The following is an 18,720-nucleotide window of genomic DNA, read 5'->3' on the forward strand; positions in this document are numbered from 1 at the left end:
TGATGTTTGCTGATGATGTCTTACTTACCTTACCCAATTCTAAGGAAGTGTTAGGTGAAGTGGATATAGTAACAACAAATTTCCAAAAAATCTCAGGACTCTCCTTCAACAAATCTAAATCAAAATATTTATTATTAAATAAAAAAAGAACAAACAGGTTCCAGTTAATCAGATTATTGGAAACCAAGTTTCAACTCTAGACTATTTAGGAATAGTCCTAGGTAAGAATATAGAGGAAACCTTACAGCTTAATTATGCTAAAGCCATTGACTTAATCAAGAAATTAATAAGCAAATGGAATACTTTGTTTATAACATTTGATGATAGGTTACAACTGATAAAAACGGTTTTGTTAACTAAAATACTATATATAGCACAAACCCTTATACTTTCACCAGGAAAGAAAATCCTTAAAGAAATCACTTCAACTCTGATGAAATTCCTTTAGTATCCCAAAAGAAATAGAGTGGCATATTTTCATCATATCAGAAAATGGGAACAAGGGGGGGTTAAAATTCCCAGAGATTGAAACTTATATAAAGGCATCTATAATTAAAATAGTGATGAACTGGATAAATCCTAGATACTCTTCCATTTGGAAACAGTTACACTCCATTATACTAATGAATGAAAATTATTTATCAAAAAATGCTTTGCTAACTGACAAAGATAAGATATGGCACTATTTAAGTTTAAATTTACATTATCGTACAACAAAATTAACTAAACTAACCCTAATAAATAATATTTTTCATGTGTTTAGAAAATTCATTAACACAAATCTAGATATAAAACTGTGGCATAGATTTTTAATACCATTTACTATTACAAGGGATTTCCCTGATAAAACACATCGAGAGATATTTGGTTTATGGGAAAATAGTAACCTATTTTGTTGGTTGTAATGTATTGAAAACCAAGAAGCTTTGAACACACAAAGTATATTGTCAACCTATGGTCTATCCCCTAATGACTGGTTGGTTCTTCAGCGTGTCACAGCATACACTAAGGATCTATGTAGAATAATACATAACTCATCCTTCAAAACTGGGTCTATATTACCAGAGCGAAACCCCTTTTGAGTGAATACCAAAACATCAACATGAATTGTGCGAACTGTAAGAATACCGAATGCACTAAACCGCAAAATTTTAAATCTCGAACTGTCATAGTCGGCCAACCCCACCACCTGCTACATACTACCTCCCCAAACAAAATAAATAAACCACATACATACACTAACCAAACCCTACTTCTAACTCTAAAGCAAAGCACCAAAACCCTACTTCTAACCCTACACTAAACCCCACATACACAACTATCTATGCACTATCCTTAACCCCTCCCTAACCCTAAGGTCCGTAACTACCGCACACTTCCCCTATGAAAATATACACAAACAAAATAAATAATCTACATACATACATTTACCAAAACCCTACTCCTAACCCTGCACTAAATCTTACACACATTGACTATCTATGCACTTACCTTAACCCACACCCTAACCCTAAGGTCCGTAACTATTGCACACTTACCTTATGGAGCTATACTAAAGACGGGCCAACAATGGTAATTCAACATTTCCAAATTCATGATTTTGGACGTTCACTGTGATGCCAGTTTGCGCAATACGTATCAACATTTACGGATTCGCTTAAACAGACTTTTGCTCTCATAATAGGGAACCTTCAAAACCGTACCAAAAATTATAAACTGGATTTTTGGAATTCTATATAATATCAATGTTAAGAATGAATTATCATATCTATATAACACTTTAATTGTCTATAAGACAGCTCCTAAAGATCATTATCATTGGAAGACAAAACTAACATTTTATTTTCAGTTAAACTAATTTCTTATTCACAATTATGGAGGATTTTTCATTGGAAATTTCTACACAGATTCTTTTTGACATCTGAGAAACTCTCAAAAATGAACCCTTCAAACAGCAAGTTATGTTGGAGATGTCATCTGTCCACTAATGCTGACTGGTCTTATATTTTTTATGACTGTACTAATATTAAACCATATTGGGATGAGATTAACAAATTTCTTCAAGCTATCTATACTGATATATTTGTTTTGACAAAGTCTTTAATTTTATTGAATGTTGTTAATAGTAATGATATGAAGAAATATGACCTGTATTTGTTGTGGACAATTTTAGCAATAGCCAGAAAATGTATAACTAGAAGATGGAACTCTAATGTAGCACCCACAATGGAGGAATTCCTATCATCACTGAAGAAATGCATACTAATGGAGAAAAGAACTGAAGAGTTAACTTTTCCTAAGCCATTGGTTAATTGTCCATGGAGGAAAGTTTTGAATTTGATTGATACCCTACAGATGGAAACAAACTCTTCCTAACTATCATAGTTTATATATTAACTTATTATTTAACTGCAAATGTTTTTATCTGAATCCTTTTGATCAGGCTGAATGTAAATACTGTAAATAGTTATTGAATGTTATGAGTGTATTAAATTATTGTGTTATTTCATCAAAATAAAAATCATTTGAGTAAAAAAAAGAAAATACACGGCAACACAAATCTTGTTATACTAGCAAACGTTCTTAGTTTATAAAATCAATATTTAAAATCTTTCCCTGTTTTGGGGCCTTTGCCTCCCATAATTTAGGCTTTGTCCAGATTTATTGCACTAAGGGGTTGATAGGTATGATTTTAATGTTTATAGTATTACCATCTTTGAGATCACATATTAGTTAAATTAATGCATAATGGATACTTTAAACAGCTATGCACTTGAGAATCTAATTAACTACATGTTTCTGACACAATGCAAACAACTAACAAGGAAATTTCTTATACATCTCATAAATGTTTAAATTTTGAGCAATTATACAACATTGTATATTGTAAACTTTCTGAACATAATTTTTTTTATTTTTATTTTTATTTATTTATTTATTTTACATTTGTTGACCGGGCTAGTCTAGCTGGATACATGTCCATTTTCAGTATAGGCCCGGGGAGTTAAGCTCCAGTGTTAAGAAGTACATTTACTATATTACAAGAAAGTAAGGGAAAACAATATGCAAAGAGTACATACAAAAGTGAGCCAAAAAAAAGAGAAACAAAAACAAATTACAAGCAAGGTTATCCTGTTAACAGTATAAAAGATTAATAAACAAAATATTTTTTTTTTTTTTTTTTCAGGGTGTTCACACATAAATAGCATATTAGATTGAGCTGTTGCTGCTTTTATGGTGTGCTGGATGTTTGACCTGTCCTGTTTTCATAATAATAGTCTTAACATGGGTCATGATGCTAGTGGCAATTCAGATAAATAAGAAATTGATAGTGAACATAATATAGATTCTATACAGATCCAAGGTTCAGGAAACTCCAAGAAACCATATGGAGAAAGAACCAGGTATACTAACACAAGGAAACAGAAAAATAAAGTGAAAATAAATGGTTTATCACCCATAGTCAAGGCTGGAAAAAATAAAACAAATATGACAACTAAAAGCAAAAGAAGGGAAAAGACTATGTTTGATGAATTTAGCCTTGCAGAGGTAGTTGAATCAGATGTCAGTCATTCATTAGGGACCTCTACAGATTCTTTACATAAGAAGGTGGTGGATGAAGATCTTAATATGTTACCATCTGGGGACATAGGCAGGTAACTGTATGTTTAATATAGAAATTAACCAACCCACCTACTTTGTATTCTGAAATTGTATTTAATTGTACCTCTGTAGTTAATTAGCAGGAAACATTAGAAAGGGAAACATGTACAAAAATAAAATGTAAAAAAAAGGATTCTAGAAGGACTGTCATATGTTCCAGACTCCTCCATGCTTGATTGTAGCACTGGATACATTTTATTAGACTGTGAAACAAACGGATATGCTCCAAAAGATGGTAAATTTCTTAAGCTTAATGGTGCACATAATGGAATTTTTATTTTATCAGAGTCCATGTTTAAACCCATAATACAAAATGTAACTTATTTGGATAAAATAAATATAACATATTCAACATTATCTGCTTTAAAGCTCTGAGATATTCTGAACTTAAGTCAGCTAGGCAAGAAATTGCCAACCTATAAGTATATATTCATTGTGGCGTGAATGGTTTATTATACAATCCCATAAAATGTGAAGAGACAGGTAACTGTATATAACTGAACTGACTAAATGTGTAATGCAAATGTACTCCTAAGTAAAATCTTACCATCACCTTCGATACATGATTATTGCTTTACAAACACACTGCAATTTAACACTTGGCTCAGACAAGTATGTATAGCACATTCTCTAGAGATAAAAACTTATTGGGAAGAATTTAGAAATGATTATAGAATGTTTGGCAAAGATACATTTCACCTAAGTCTATATGACGTAGGGTTTGACTTTTAGTAAACTAAAATATAAAATAAAGCCTTATTTTAGAAGTAAATTCAATCAATGATAGACTTAATATTTCCATAAAAGAATACTTCTACAATACAAGACATCTTCACAACAAAGCACATGAATTACTAAGTGTATTAAATGTAGAAAAATTCACTGTTGCTGCAATAGCAAAAGTGTGGGATCACTGTGAAGTAGTGTTCCCAGGTTTTTCAAAGTATGAATGTCTCAGATAATATAGGAATGGTGGTGGTGTTCGCCTTCATGTTGATGATACTGTGGCCTCTGCTTTGCTTTAAGATTCAAAAGTTAGGACAGATAAGCAAAATATCAGGTTTATAGTCTCTTACACGAAACCATTGCTGGGCAAAATATTTAATAAGAACTAATTTTAGTGCCTAAGCAAACATTTAGACTAGACTGTAATGATATGATTCTAAATGGAGATCTGAATTGCCCAAAGATAGATTAATTTGGTTACTTATACTAGTACCCCGGCTTCTGAGTATGAATTTTTAGTCATCATTGTATGTCATGGTTTGTCACAGGTAATAAGAACACCAATGAAGAACAACAGAATTTAGAACATCATTGTCACTAATTGTCCTGAAAAGGTTATTATCATCACAATATCTATGAATCTTGGAGCACCAGATCATAGTTCATCGATTTTTGAGGTTAAGTTTACAGGGACTAAGTAATCTGTCTTATAAAAAGTGTAATTTCAGTCTACTGAACTAATAATCAGGTCAATAGTAACCTGACCAAGCACGGTCAAACTATTTGTGATGACCATACAGGCATGCTGCAAAATTTCAAATTTGAAAATATTATTACTACTGATTTAGATAAACATGGAGACCTTATAACAAGCAAGGATGAATGTATCATTTTGTTTGAACAAGTGCTTAATGAAACAAGCACACAAAAGGCAAAAAAAACAGGATATTTAGAAAATTTAAAAAAGTATCCAAGAAGACATAATAAAAGTCTTTTCAATATATTGTGTAAACTATTTAAGCTTATGAATGGTTAGGTGGTAATAAGAAATTATATTTTAAGTATATTAACATGCTAACACATCATTTATAATTCACTAAGGAAAATTAATATCTGAGCCAGAGGTAATTGCAAATTAATTAAATTCCTCAACTATCCGGAAATGGGATAGTGAGACTTTTGTAATTCCAGTAACAATTTTAAGTTATTATTTAGGCATTTTTAAAGCCCAAACTATTTTGTATGTTTTACAACTTTAAGACGCTGTTTAAATGATTGTGACTATGTTATTTAATCACTTGTGTTTAATGTTTTTATATTCTGAGGAAGTCATGGACTATTGACTGGATGAAAGCACTTTTTGCATGTTATTTGTCACAAATTTGATAAAGTACTGACTATTAAAGTGGTTGGTGTTGACCTTCCTGGCATGTTCGTCTCCTTGCCTGACTCTGGTGGTTATTTGCGTTTTTGTTTGAAATAGTCTGAGTATTTACCTACAAGGTGTGGGGTACCTCGGGGGGGGGTCTGTTTTAGGTCCATTTTTGTTTAGTTTGATATTTTCCAGCAGTCCTGTGAGTAAATTGTGTTGGTCCAATGAATATGCTGATGATTATAAAGTCGGTTTCATAGCATCATCAGATAAACATTTCAATTGCATAATAACGTATAAATAATTTACAAACATGGGCAAATATAATGGATTTACATTTAGCAATGACAAGCATCAGCTCTTTTATTCTGGAAAGATTATTATAAGAAACAATTCTGCTTAATGAATATATATTATCAGTCATAAATGAGTATAAAGATTTAAGAATTATAGTGGATAATAAACCTTTCTTTCAAAACCACTTACATGTCATCAGATTAGGGAAGTAAGAACTTTAGGTTTAATGTTCAGATTGCTGTTTTTGGGAGATGATAAAAACATGGTTGAATTATACAGATGCTTTTAAAGACCTATATCGGAGTACATTATATTCATGCATACCATGCATTACAAAGTCATGCACATGGTGACATTACTCTCACAATTATACTGTGAGAAATCCCATGCACTTCTACACTAGTATCTCCAAACCCAGATGAACACTTTTGGGAAGATGACAGACATTCAGAGGTTACAGACACCACAGGACACCTTTACAAAGAGAAACCAGGTGCAGGAATTTGTCACAGCTACCAGAGGAAACATGTAAAGCATTGGCTGCTCAGCAGCAAATGTACTATGGCATTCTTAGGGCTCAGAGCTCTGCCTCAGAGTGTCCACCAGAAATGGTCACAGTCCTACAGGGCTTACAGAAGATTCCCAGCACTGCACAGAAATGCCAGAGAGTGGGCATAATGCCATGATCACACTGATGTGTAGTATGGTGACATCTGCAGCCACTTTCATTCGTACACTAGTTAGAACTTACCAGACACAAGTAGAAGTTATTCTTGGACAGACAAGATGATAGGATAATGACCATGGGGGTAGACCACAAGACATTCCAACTGCTTCTCAAGAAAGTACTATAATTGGTAAGAGGAACAAGCAGAACAGAATTCATGCAGGCCATATCAGCATACATCTAAACTCCTTATTTTATGTCCTGGTCCCATCCCTCAGCATTGTCAGATCAGTGCCTGCAGGATCACCTGCAGCAAATAGGTAACAACACTGGACCAACTAACCATCCAGCTCTTATGACAACCCCTCTTCAAAAATCACTTGCACCATCACCTAGATGATCTTTAGGAGATGTATATGGAACATTTGACCTCGACCTACTGTGATACACTTATCACATTTCTGTTACTTACAATTTGACCTTCACAAACACAGGTCAACGTTTAACTCAAAAGGTAATAAGTTATTAAAAAGGGGGGGTCTTAGGACACTTTGTTACAGTATGCATTTAATTCCAGTAATGGCACTGCTTAAAGCCTCATGGAACTGTAGGGAAAAATCTGTACGTATAACATAAGATTATATTGATTAACAACTTTAATGCTGTATGCATTGACATTCTTACAGAATTTGTGTTAGCATACATTTTCTGAAGGATATGAAGCCTGGAACTTGAATGTATGACATTATTTAGAGAATTTAATTAATTATCAGTGATTTGTCAAAAAAACATAAATTTTATGAGGAAGAGAACAAAAATATGAGACAAAATTCTGGACAGTCGAGAGGCATTGTGTTAATTAATAAAATTCTTATTTTGGCATTGAAGGCTCAGTGTCATTCTAGTTTCTTGAGTATTAACAGAATGTTGTTCCAGAGTTTGACAAAGTAGTTGGAATAAAGATTATCAACAAAAGATTTTTGTGAATTTAGAATATAGGCAAGGTGTTTAGCTTTGGAAGGAACATACCACAGATGGAGTGAGCCATGTATCTTGCTAGGACTTTCTTGTACCGAATCTGCTACCTTTTCTCATGTCTACTGAAAATAGATACCCAAATGGTAGCAGCATCACATTATAAATACTGTCAGCCAGAGGGTCTTGATGTTGGGTATACCATGGACCCCTTGAGCTGTGTCAAGAGGTATACATGCTAAAGAAGGGTTACTAGTTTTTTCCAATGCCATCAGCATCAGCATAAAGAACCAATATTACATCAAGCAAAAGGGGCTATTAAGTCCATTTTTGGCTTTTTCTATCTTGACTTCTGAATCACTTCGGGGAGAAGAATCAGAAGGTAAGCATACAGAAACAGACATTCTCGGTCAGATGAAGGCAAATGCATAGACTGTCCAAGCCTCCTTTCAGGGTGGTGTGCAGCAGAATTCTCACTTTCTGTGGTTCAGAGAAGCAAACAGATCTATTTACAGTACACCCCATCTGTGGACGAGGTCTAGGAAGGTGTCTCTAAACAACCATTCATGGAAATCTGTTAATTGTACTGTTTACTGATCTGCTAGTGTATTCCAATGAGATAGAATGTATGATAATCTGAGGATCATGTGAAATTATAGGACAGTTTTACATGTTTTTATAGCCAGCCTGCAAAGATAGTAGGAATGGGTTTTCTCCTATTTATGTACTACATCAGCATATTCTTGTTTGTTATGAGATATACCACACTTCACACCTCCAGGTGGGCTTGAAAGCTCTGCAAGCTAGGATGACTGCATTCATTTCCTTATTGCTAATGTATCTTAATCTGTTTCTTGTTTGAAGACCCTCAACTATCAGATTGGCTGAATCAGCACCCTGGCCCATATCTGAGGCATTTATATTCATCTTTGAACTTCTGCTACCACTGAAAGGAATTCTCAGGCTGGTTTCCATGGGTCCCTATTAATTATTCAAACTTTTTAAAGTTTGAATGTCATATGGTTGACCCCATATGATCAAACTTTAAAAAGTTTGAAGGTGAAAAGCAACTGCTCCGTATGGCGCAGAATGGGAAAATTTCCCTTTTCTGCACTGAAGTGCGATATTGGAGTTGGTATATTTAAGTAGGGGGGGTGGGGGTGCAGGGAGTTTGCCCCCCTTCTCATAGCATTGAGGTACATTTTTAAAATTTTTTTTATTGTATTTTCAATGTTTCAAACTTCGCTGATACATGTTTTTGAACATATGAGGTTCAAAGTTTTGAAACTTCGAATATATAATATAGACCTGTTTCCACTTGTAACTCCACTCTATAAAATCTATTGCCTTGTATATGAGAGCAATGTCTTAGTCTTATCTAGGGAATGAGTGTGTTGTTGCTAAATATTACTAGGTACCATTGCAGTTTTCTCATGTGCAGTCTTGTTAGAAGAGCCATTAGAACAGCCAATGCCAAGTATCTCAGGATCCTTCAGAATTTTCTTCAAGATACACTCTTCCACTGGGGCATATCTTAAAAGAATTGAGCCAAGAAATCTGTTTTTTCTGCATTTGGGAGAAAGATCTTCTTTTCTAAGTGTCAAACAGAGCCCTCAGGAAGACTACTGTCCTTGAAGGTCCCATACTGGATTTGAGGATGTTGAGGCAAAACCGCAGATTCTGAAAACAATTTAAAGTAAAAGATAATACGCTATAACACTAGTAAAGGTGTTGGGTAAAAACTTGTGCCCTCCTTTCTCTCTCTCTTTCTCTCTCTCTCTTTTTCTCTCTCTCTCTCTCTCTCTCTCTCTCTTTCTCTCTCTCTCTCTCTCTCTCTCTTTCTCTCTCTCTCTCTCCCTCTTTCTGGGGTCTTCCTAATGTTGCCTGTTGTAGCATTTGTTTCAGTAGAGGTGATAATAAATATCTTCAGTCTTTATAGATGGCATTCATTGAAATTGCCATGGCCTGTATCCCTGGGTCACAGGCTGTAGTGTTCAGTCTTCCTCATTTATTTCTATCCATTTTTCTGTAAAAATAGCCAAATATCACCCAGTCCTATGGATGGATCTGATTAGGAATAGAGGAATTTGAAGGCTAAGCTGGGATTTGGGGCAGGGTAGAGAGGGAAGTAGAAGTGGTACATAGTTACTGCTGTCCCCTGTCTGGATCGTGGCCCTTAGGAGCCCTAGACTTTCTGATAAACTTTTCACCTCCGCTTTTAAATGTTTTCTTCCCCTTTGCATACTTTACCTTGGTCTAACCTCAGTGGAAGGGGAAGTGCTTACATGAATTGCAGCATTTTTGAATGGTTAGATGGTAGAGCCATTTCATCGGTTTCTCCAGTTTTATCCTTTTCTTAAAGTTTCTCAATGGTCTGTTAAGAGGGAGACTTGAACAGCAACTCCTTTTCAAAGTGTTGCATTACGGATCTGCACCTTCACAATCCCTGACCTCCACCAAACATACGCAGGGAACCTCATACTCATCCCCTTCACCAGATGAAACTGAGCAGGCTCAGCCCCATTCCTTACAGGCTCAGCCCCATTCCTTACAGGCTCAGCCCCATTCCTTACAGGCTCAGCCCCATTCCTTACATTCCCTTTGTTATGTGAGCCCCAACAAGTGCTGGGCCTCTAATATCAGATCACCTGGATCACAGTCAGAACTTTATCCCACTTCTCCATCACAGTGGCCCTCCTTTCAAATTTGAGGAGTCTGACTCAATATCTCAAGGCAGAGGGAGAGACAGAGAGAGGTAAAGAGAATGTGTGGGATACCTGTTTTTCGTCTGTGGAGAAAATAAATTCTAAGCCAAATTCTGTCAATCCTGGATGGAAGCTTGGGATGGAATTTTGTCAGAAGACTCATTATGTATCTAGCTACCAGACAGTGGCAACTTAGGTCTTTAAAATTGTGGTCAATCCTGGATGGAAGCTTGGGATGGAATTTTGTCAGAAGACTCATTATGTATCTAGCTACCAGACAGTGGCAACTTAGGTCTTTAAAATTGTGGTCAATCCTGGATGGAAGCTTGGGATGGAATTTTGTCAGAAGACTCATTATGTATCTAGCTACCAGACAGTGGCAACTTAGGTCTTTAAAATTGTGGCTGTTCAATCTTTAGATATCTAGGTGTCGAATGGTGGTAGAATTTACCCCTCAAAAATTAGGACTTGTGGCTACAAATCTTGCTTTTCATCCCTGTGGTTCACGTATCCTCTTGAGTTAGGATAATGGGAGTTTCTGTATTTCTGTTACATGAGCATTGGATATGGACACCTGGGAAATGATGTCTGAACTGATCAGTGCTATAGAAAGTTCTGGCTGAGAGGACATACTTGAGACTGAGGCCTCAGTAGTACCAGAGGTTTGGGTGTGACCTTCACAAGTACTTATATGGAGCTGATATCTTCTGACCTAGGAAGGTCATCTTGGACAGAAGTCTTCTTTAGTGTTCCATTTTTTTCTTGTCATGGCAATGTACATCTCAGTATTGCTGTATTTTTAGAGGGGATGCCCAAAGATGACAACTGATGAACTGCAGTGGATCATCTGTTATGAGGAGTTGATAGGAAAGGGCCTTGAGGGTCTTATGCTTCTGTTTGTGAAGGTAAGACTGAACCTCCTCATGTTTTTTTTTTCCTTTTTTTGTTAAAACTAGGGCAAAAATTCAAGAGATGTCACGGGAAGGTCTGGTCTCATGCAGAAAAATACTGGCATTGAAAGTCCTTATAGGGAATCTGAAACCCAAACATGTACTTGTTCACTTTGTCAAGAGCAAATATATCACATTAGACCTAATACCTGCCAAGGCAGCAAACAGCAAAAAAAAAAAAACCACAGAAAACATAAAAAAATATAAGACTTCACAGTGAAGAAGAAAATGCCCTCAGCTGGCTGCTTATCTTTCACCTCTGCATGTCTTGTTTTTTTTTTTTTTTTTTACCCAAGACACAGCCAGATGCTTCCTCTACAAACACTCTGTTCCCTTATTTTCATTCTGCATGTTCAAGAGCCAGGCATTAACAGGCTATTTGAGAGCCCTGTGGCCCACTTGTTCTTGCTTAGGAACCCTGATCAATCTTCTGTTTCACCATAGTGAGAGCTGGGTGGTAGGGAGTGGACCAGCGTGTAGGTCCAGGGAAGGCTGTCTAACTGCTCGCTCTGGTAGAACCCCTCTCACCTCTTAGCAGGTCCTCCAAGCTCTATGATTGCTGTCTTCTAAGGGAAATGGTGCCCTTGCATGCTGGCTTCCCCTTACCTACATACTGCAAATTAACTGTTGACAGGCTCTACTTTAGTAGGAGAATACCTGGTGGGCCCACTGGGTGGCAGCAGTATGGTGAACAAAAGCCACCTGTCATCCCCCAGAATGAGTGAACTGACAGCAGCCACTCACTATCCTCCCTGGTTAACTCCTACAGACACGCAAATTGCTAATAAAATTCAAGTCACTTGCACTACCATACTCAGGGCTATATCTCTCTATGGCATGGTTCTGGTTCTTGCCCAACTCCAGATTAAGACTAAAATCACCAGACTGAAAGACAGCTTGAAGACAATGTGGATGTTTGGCACTGTAGTCACAGCAAGAATGAACTAAAGATGGCAGGGGCTCAGACCCCCTTTATACTGGGAATAAAGTAGCATTCCTGAGGAACATGTGCAAGTCTAGCCAGGCCTCATACGTCACCCGAGGCAGAGATCCCAAAGGTTTTGGCTGCAGTGGTTATCTATAAAAAGAATATCTTAAATGTGTCTAAGAAATCCAAATAAAACAATATACAGTTTAAGAAAATCTTCAAATTAGAAATATATACTGGAAATCTGAATGACACAAAATACCTGACAAAACACTCAACAAAAACAGATTTCCTGACAGAGACCTTGAATTCCTATCTGTCAGGTAAAATTGCCCAAGAAGTAGCAACATTTTATTTACTAAAGAGAAAATCAACGCAGCAGCAATAACCCAGCCATGGAATCCCACAAATGTTATCAGAATCTGGCAACTTGCAATAGATTAAATAAAGTCTTCTGCTGATTAACCACTCATTGAACATAACTGAGCCTGACCTGCATACTGTCACTTTGAATTTATTTTTCAATACAACTAGAGAGATACATCTCTGAATCTTAAAGGATATCAGCAGTAATGTTGCTGCCACAGGTGCATCAGCCTAATACATCTGCTGTTACCTATATGCCGTAGTGATTTTTTTTTTACTGCATTTGGTCCCTGGAATAATCCCTCTGGACATTGTTCTTTTTTGAGTGCACATTCAGCAGAAACAACTGCACTACAAGCAGATAGATATACATGCTCCATCAGCAGAAGGCAGTATAGACTGTATATGCAATTTTAAATAACATACATTACTTAGTGAAACTGTCATGTTAGTAAACATTTTATATAATTTTATCTATACTGTAGCTTTAAGAGATGTGTGGACAAGATAATTAGAGCTTACTGCTATAAGGTATAATTAACCGGATCGAGCATTACAAAAGATGTAATGTAAAAAATGACCCTGCCTACCAGTTTAGAACTGGCAAGTGTAACCACAACATTACCAGGGAGAATGTAAATATAAATATAGTGTGGGTCATTGCCTAGCAATGTTCTAGCAAACTTGGAACAAAATATCAAGATAATCTGCACTTGTTTGGGGCCCCCAAGACTACAGGGATCACTCCTGATTAAAACCAGTTATGCCCTGCAGCAGTTTGCTGCTAATTGAACCCAGGTCACTAGCACAGCACATTAATGAAATTTCTTATCAAATATTATCTGCATGAAACATTGCTTTCTGACCTTTATAGTTAAATGAGCATAACTCTGACAGTAATTTTCATTTACTTTTAACAACCATTATTACATTACCAGACTGAAGCACTTTAAATTTATTTCCACTAAAATCAAGAAAATGAGAAGGGAAAAACTTGAAAAAAAAAAGAAAAAAAATGTCTGTAGAAAATATCAGTTTATTGAAAGAAATGTTGAAGTAATACACACACTTCAGAGCAGGATGAGAAGCTATTATGAGAAGAGTTTTTATAAAATGAGGTTGTGTTATTATGCTATGGTGCCACAACTGGGCATAGTGATGTAAATGAAAGACTACAGGTGCACTATTTAGAAAGCAATTATGTTTATAAAAGTAACTTGTGTAATTTGCTGTTTAAATGTTCAAACTGGTTTAATTTTTGCTACTGCAGGACACAGCCATATTGTACATGTTTGCTTGTTCATGTTTTAAACATGTTAATAGCCTTTTCAATGAAGATAGAGACCATTGTTACAAAAAACAACGAGATTATACAGTATAGTGAAGAACACATGCAATCAAATACTAACATGTTGTTTTAACCTCAAAGCTTTTCACAAAACAATTTACTTAAAGCAACATAAATGCATATAAAATACAACAGTAAAAAGTTGTAAAAATATTTCTAAGATGCAAATAAGCATACATTTAAAAAGCTCCACATTTCTAATGTATGCTCAAATGCCAGTCTAAATAGGTAGGCTTCCATCCATCCATTCATTCATTCATCCTTATGAATCCTTCCATCCAAACTAGCAATAAATGTTACATCCATTTTAAACCAGTGATGCACTGGTGTATATCCTGGAAATAAGACAATACAATATACACCTGGAACAAAGCACCAATCTATCTTGGTGCAGAATTCACACAGACCAACAGGCATGGAGATTCAGGCACAATTATGTGGTGCCTAAAGTGTTAACTGGCAAAACTATTTGCATATCATCAGTAATGATCCTGTCTGTGAGGTGCGCTCAAGTATTTGCTGTTTGCTAAGTCAGTTATTATTAACCAGTTGCATACCTTATGTCATCATGCTGTATCCAAGCCCAATGCCATAGACAAAAAAAAAGTCACAGAAAATGAAAACATATGGTGATTATCAGACCTTCCCAGTCTGAATATTTTCTGTTGAGTCTGCTAAAACTATAAGCTTTGTTCAATTTCCATCTGTATTGTTATTCACATGAATATGCCTTGACATAGCTCGCAACTCTTTAACCGCAAGGAATACACTGCCTTTGCGATGCAAAGACATTTCCTTACATCATCAGCTAGTCTTCCCTCTTCTCTGTTTTTTAACAATATTACCTTCCTGTATTATGTTTGAGCATAAATCCATGTATTTTTTTGTCATGTCCCTCACAAACGCACTGTTCTATGCACCAAACTGTAAGTACTTCCTTCTCAGCATAAGGAGGCATTCCGTGTACTTGTGCGCTTGCAAAGCATTTCACATTTTGCATCAGTTTCTTCAGCCCCTTTCACAACCTTTCCATCTGTCCCATGTTGTTCTGAATGTAACTATTATTTATCTGTCACTCCTTTCAGTAGTCTGTTACATTCTGTACCACTTTCTCTGTGAAGAACGTTCATTCTTTGATCTAGCATATCTGTAGTGCGTCTCATTCTTTCAGTCAGTCACATGTGGTTTCTCTTACGTCTCTTTCCTTTCTGCATGGGTTGATCCCTTCACGTCCATGCACCCTGAAGTTCCATTTCTCTTTCTTGATCTCCAGGGAAAAGATTTTTTTTTTGTTTTTTGTAAACTGTCCATAGCTTTTATTCTTCCATGCATACATATGTGACTAAGCAAGCCACTGAACCAAACAGTAATCCCCAGGTTATCCTTGAAAAGGGACTATTGTGCCCAGTTGGTTTGCCCAGTTAAAAAAGTAAATAAAATAAAATATCTAACACTTCTGTTGACCTTGCTCTGGATTACCTCTGATTACCAGACATTACCAAGCTTGCATGACATCAGAAGCTGCATGTAATACTTGCATTGTGACCTCACTATAGCCCTCTAGTATGGAGTTTGCCTTCACTACTTATGAAATATGTTTCTTATACGGAAAGGATACATCCCTATATTTTTTACTGCTTCCCTCCCGCACTCTTCCTGCTTTGCTAGTTTTAGTGTAACAAACTCTCCCATGTGCTTTCTGTGTTCCGTTATCGTCATTTCCACTCCCCAGCTTACACCTTTAACCCAGATTGCATCTCTCCACCATGCTGCTAGCCGTTCATAAGACCATCCCCATCCTCCAGTGTAACCTGTTTGTTTCATTTACAAAAAAGATTTTCCTGCTTTCCTAACACTTAGATATGCATCAGACTGACTGAAGAGCCAAGATCCAAAATGAACCTTGGCAGGACTCCACTGGTCACACCCCAAAGTGTGCAGAGCTACATGCAGTATTCTAATTAAGGCTTTGCCCAAAGTCTTTTATAGTGGAGCAGTGATCCTAAATTTCCTGGGATTTGCACCTCATGCTATACACCCAAGTACTTCTTTTGGTTGTAGTACTGCCCTCTATGCTGATTAGATTAAACCTTTTTTGAAGTGATCACATTTTGTTTCTTATCACACCCTTTGTGTCTCCATTTCAGAAGTAGTAGACTTATTTTGGGCTCATCTAGTATTTGAGTTATTACTAAACTTTCACTTTGACTTCCCCACATTGTCGTTGTACCCATATTAATATCTTACATATGAAGGTATAAGAAGATTCTTGGGCCTTTTACATTTACCCAGCTGTTGCAGCTGCTCCACTCCCTCTGCTTATACTTTTTTTTGTTTGACAACAAAAGGAAGACAAGTAAGCCTATTTTGTGTATTGTTTAAGTGCATTTAGCATTCTTCCCATCTTCCATCCCTAGCTTCCCCCGCATGATTTCTCCAGCTCTCCTTGCCATCTTGAATGTCTCTGTGGTTCCCCCTCTTTACCACCTCTTCTGACAGTTCATTCCTTGGGTCCAGAACTGAGTTACAGTGAGAAAATGGTCCTTACAATTCGTTAAATCTGCCCCATCCTCTTCCCTCTTTCCTTCCTGTTCAATGTATAACCACCTTCACATCTTCATGATATAACGTTTTGTACCCATATACATTCCTCCATTTCTTCTGATATATAGTGAGAAAAGACAAGCTCCTCTAATTTCTGATGAAAGCATTTTACATTAGTGACAAGACACATCTGCTTTGAATTTTTTAGAAGAACTTTGCTGTAGTTTAATAAAACACAGCTGCTGTGAACTGTTTTTGGAACATGCCTGATGCAGTTTGTAATGTACAATGGTATGTAGACACTAAAAGTATGATGTTAGAAATACCCCCAAGGATACACATCTAATTTGTTACCGATTGAATCTTACCTACTTGTTATATTGAATTTTTCCTATAAACAAAATAGTGTACTAGTTAGCATGTTTCCAGACATGAAGAATTGTTGCTGAAAATGTTTTTAATTAGATATTATTGACACTGTGCATTTTGTTAATTGTATCTTTGATAAAATAATGCTATTCAGGTTTTGCATTTTTCTCTCCTTTCTGCTTCATGGTCACTATATTAACTTAGACCTGCCCATTTGTACATCTGATTCAAAAGGTAGTTCAAGCAAGCCCAGTTTGAGTCAGCACAACATAACAGACAACAAATAAAAGTTGCTCAAAAAACAAGCAAGGCAGCATTAAAAATCACAATAAATAAAAATAAAAAACACAGCACGGCAGAACTAGACACCAATAAAGGATTGTACTCTTAATATGAAACCACTCCAGTAGTATGAAACCACAAATTTAATGTGACCAGATTTAATCTATTAAGAGTACAATCCTTTATTGGTGTCTAGTTCTGATGTACTCTGTGTTTTATTTATCATTGTATGAATTTACTCAGAATCTTCAGGTTACAGACCATTAAAAATCAGTTTTAATAAAAAACACAAACTTCAGGTACTTTTCACACAAATGTGCTTCATGCCTTCATCAGGTGAAACATAACTACAGATCACATTCAATTAAATAATTCTATAGTCATGTGACCATGCATAGCAATTAGCTTAAAGAGCACATTTTAGGTTCATAGGTTCATAGGTAGGTACTAGGCTATCAGCCCAGGGGCCTAAGTAAACCTAGCCAACAAAGTTCCCTGGCTTACGCCAACCCAAGAAAGTTAATTTCCTGTGCCCCTGTTGAGCAGAGCCACAGAAGTGATCTCCGGGGTGTATTTCCTATTTCCTATCCACTCATCAAGATTTTTCTTGAAGAGTGTCAATGAGGAACTTTGCTTGACACAGATGGGTAGCCTGTTCCAGAGTATGGGAAGTCTCTGGGACAGGAATCTATCTCTCCAGTAAGTCCTGTTTATTGTGGTGACAAGGTTTAGGTCCCTAGAGCATATAGCTCGGAGGGATTGGGATTTCTTTAGGTGTAGCACGTCCAACAGCTCTGGGTTTGACATAGCTTTATATGTTAGGCAGAGATCACCTCAGAGTAGGCGATATGCTACAGAGTAAAGCTGGAGTGTTTTGAGATGATCAGTGTAGGACATCTGTCTGAGGCCAGTAATTCTCTTTGTAAGGTACTTCTGTGGCCTTTCCAGCTGCTGCAGATGTCTTGTGAGGTACATTCCAAAAGAGGCATTGTACTCTATAATGGGTCCAATGAGTGACGAGTAGAGAGGAACAATGGCCTCTTTTTTCCTGAATGAGAACCCTTTTGTGATGAGGTGTGCCATGTGGAAGGATTTCCTGACTACTGTGGCGATGTGGCTATCAAAGGAGAGACTACTGTCCACCCGGTTCCCAAGGTTTCTTATTACACTTTCAGTGTTAAGTAGACTACTGCCTATGTGGTAGCTCATGGGTACAGAGTTTTTACTAACAGGGATAACAATTCACTTTTTGGCATTGAGCTTGAGGCCATGGCTCTGACACCAGGCATCTGTCTCAGTGAGACCCTTCTGTAGGATGTCCACATCATTTGGGGACTCAACTATAGCTCCTAGTTTCAGTCATCTGCAAACTTCATTAGCCAGAGGCCTTCTGTGTTAGCCTGTACTTCAGAGAAGTAGATACCAAACAGGAGAGGTCCCAGGACTGAACACTGTGGTACTCCACTTGTCACTGGTTTGAAGTCAGATATGGAGTCTGCAACTTTTACAGTGTGGGTTCTGTCAGTGA

Source organism: Protopterus annectens, chromosome 12.part0 (genome assembly GCF_019279795.1).
Source record: "Protopterus annectens isolate FY-2018-M chromosome 12.part0, PAN1.0, whole genome shotgun sequence".
NCBI classification, from domain to species: domain Eukaryota; kingdom Metazoa; phylum Chordata; order Ceratodontiformes; family Protopteridae; genus Protopterus; species Protopterus annectens.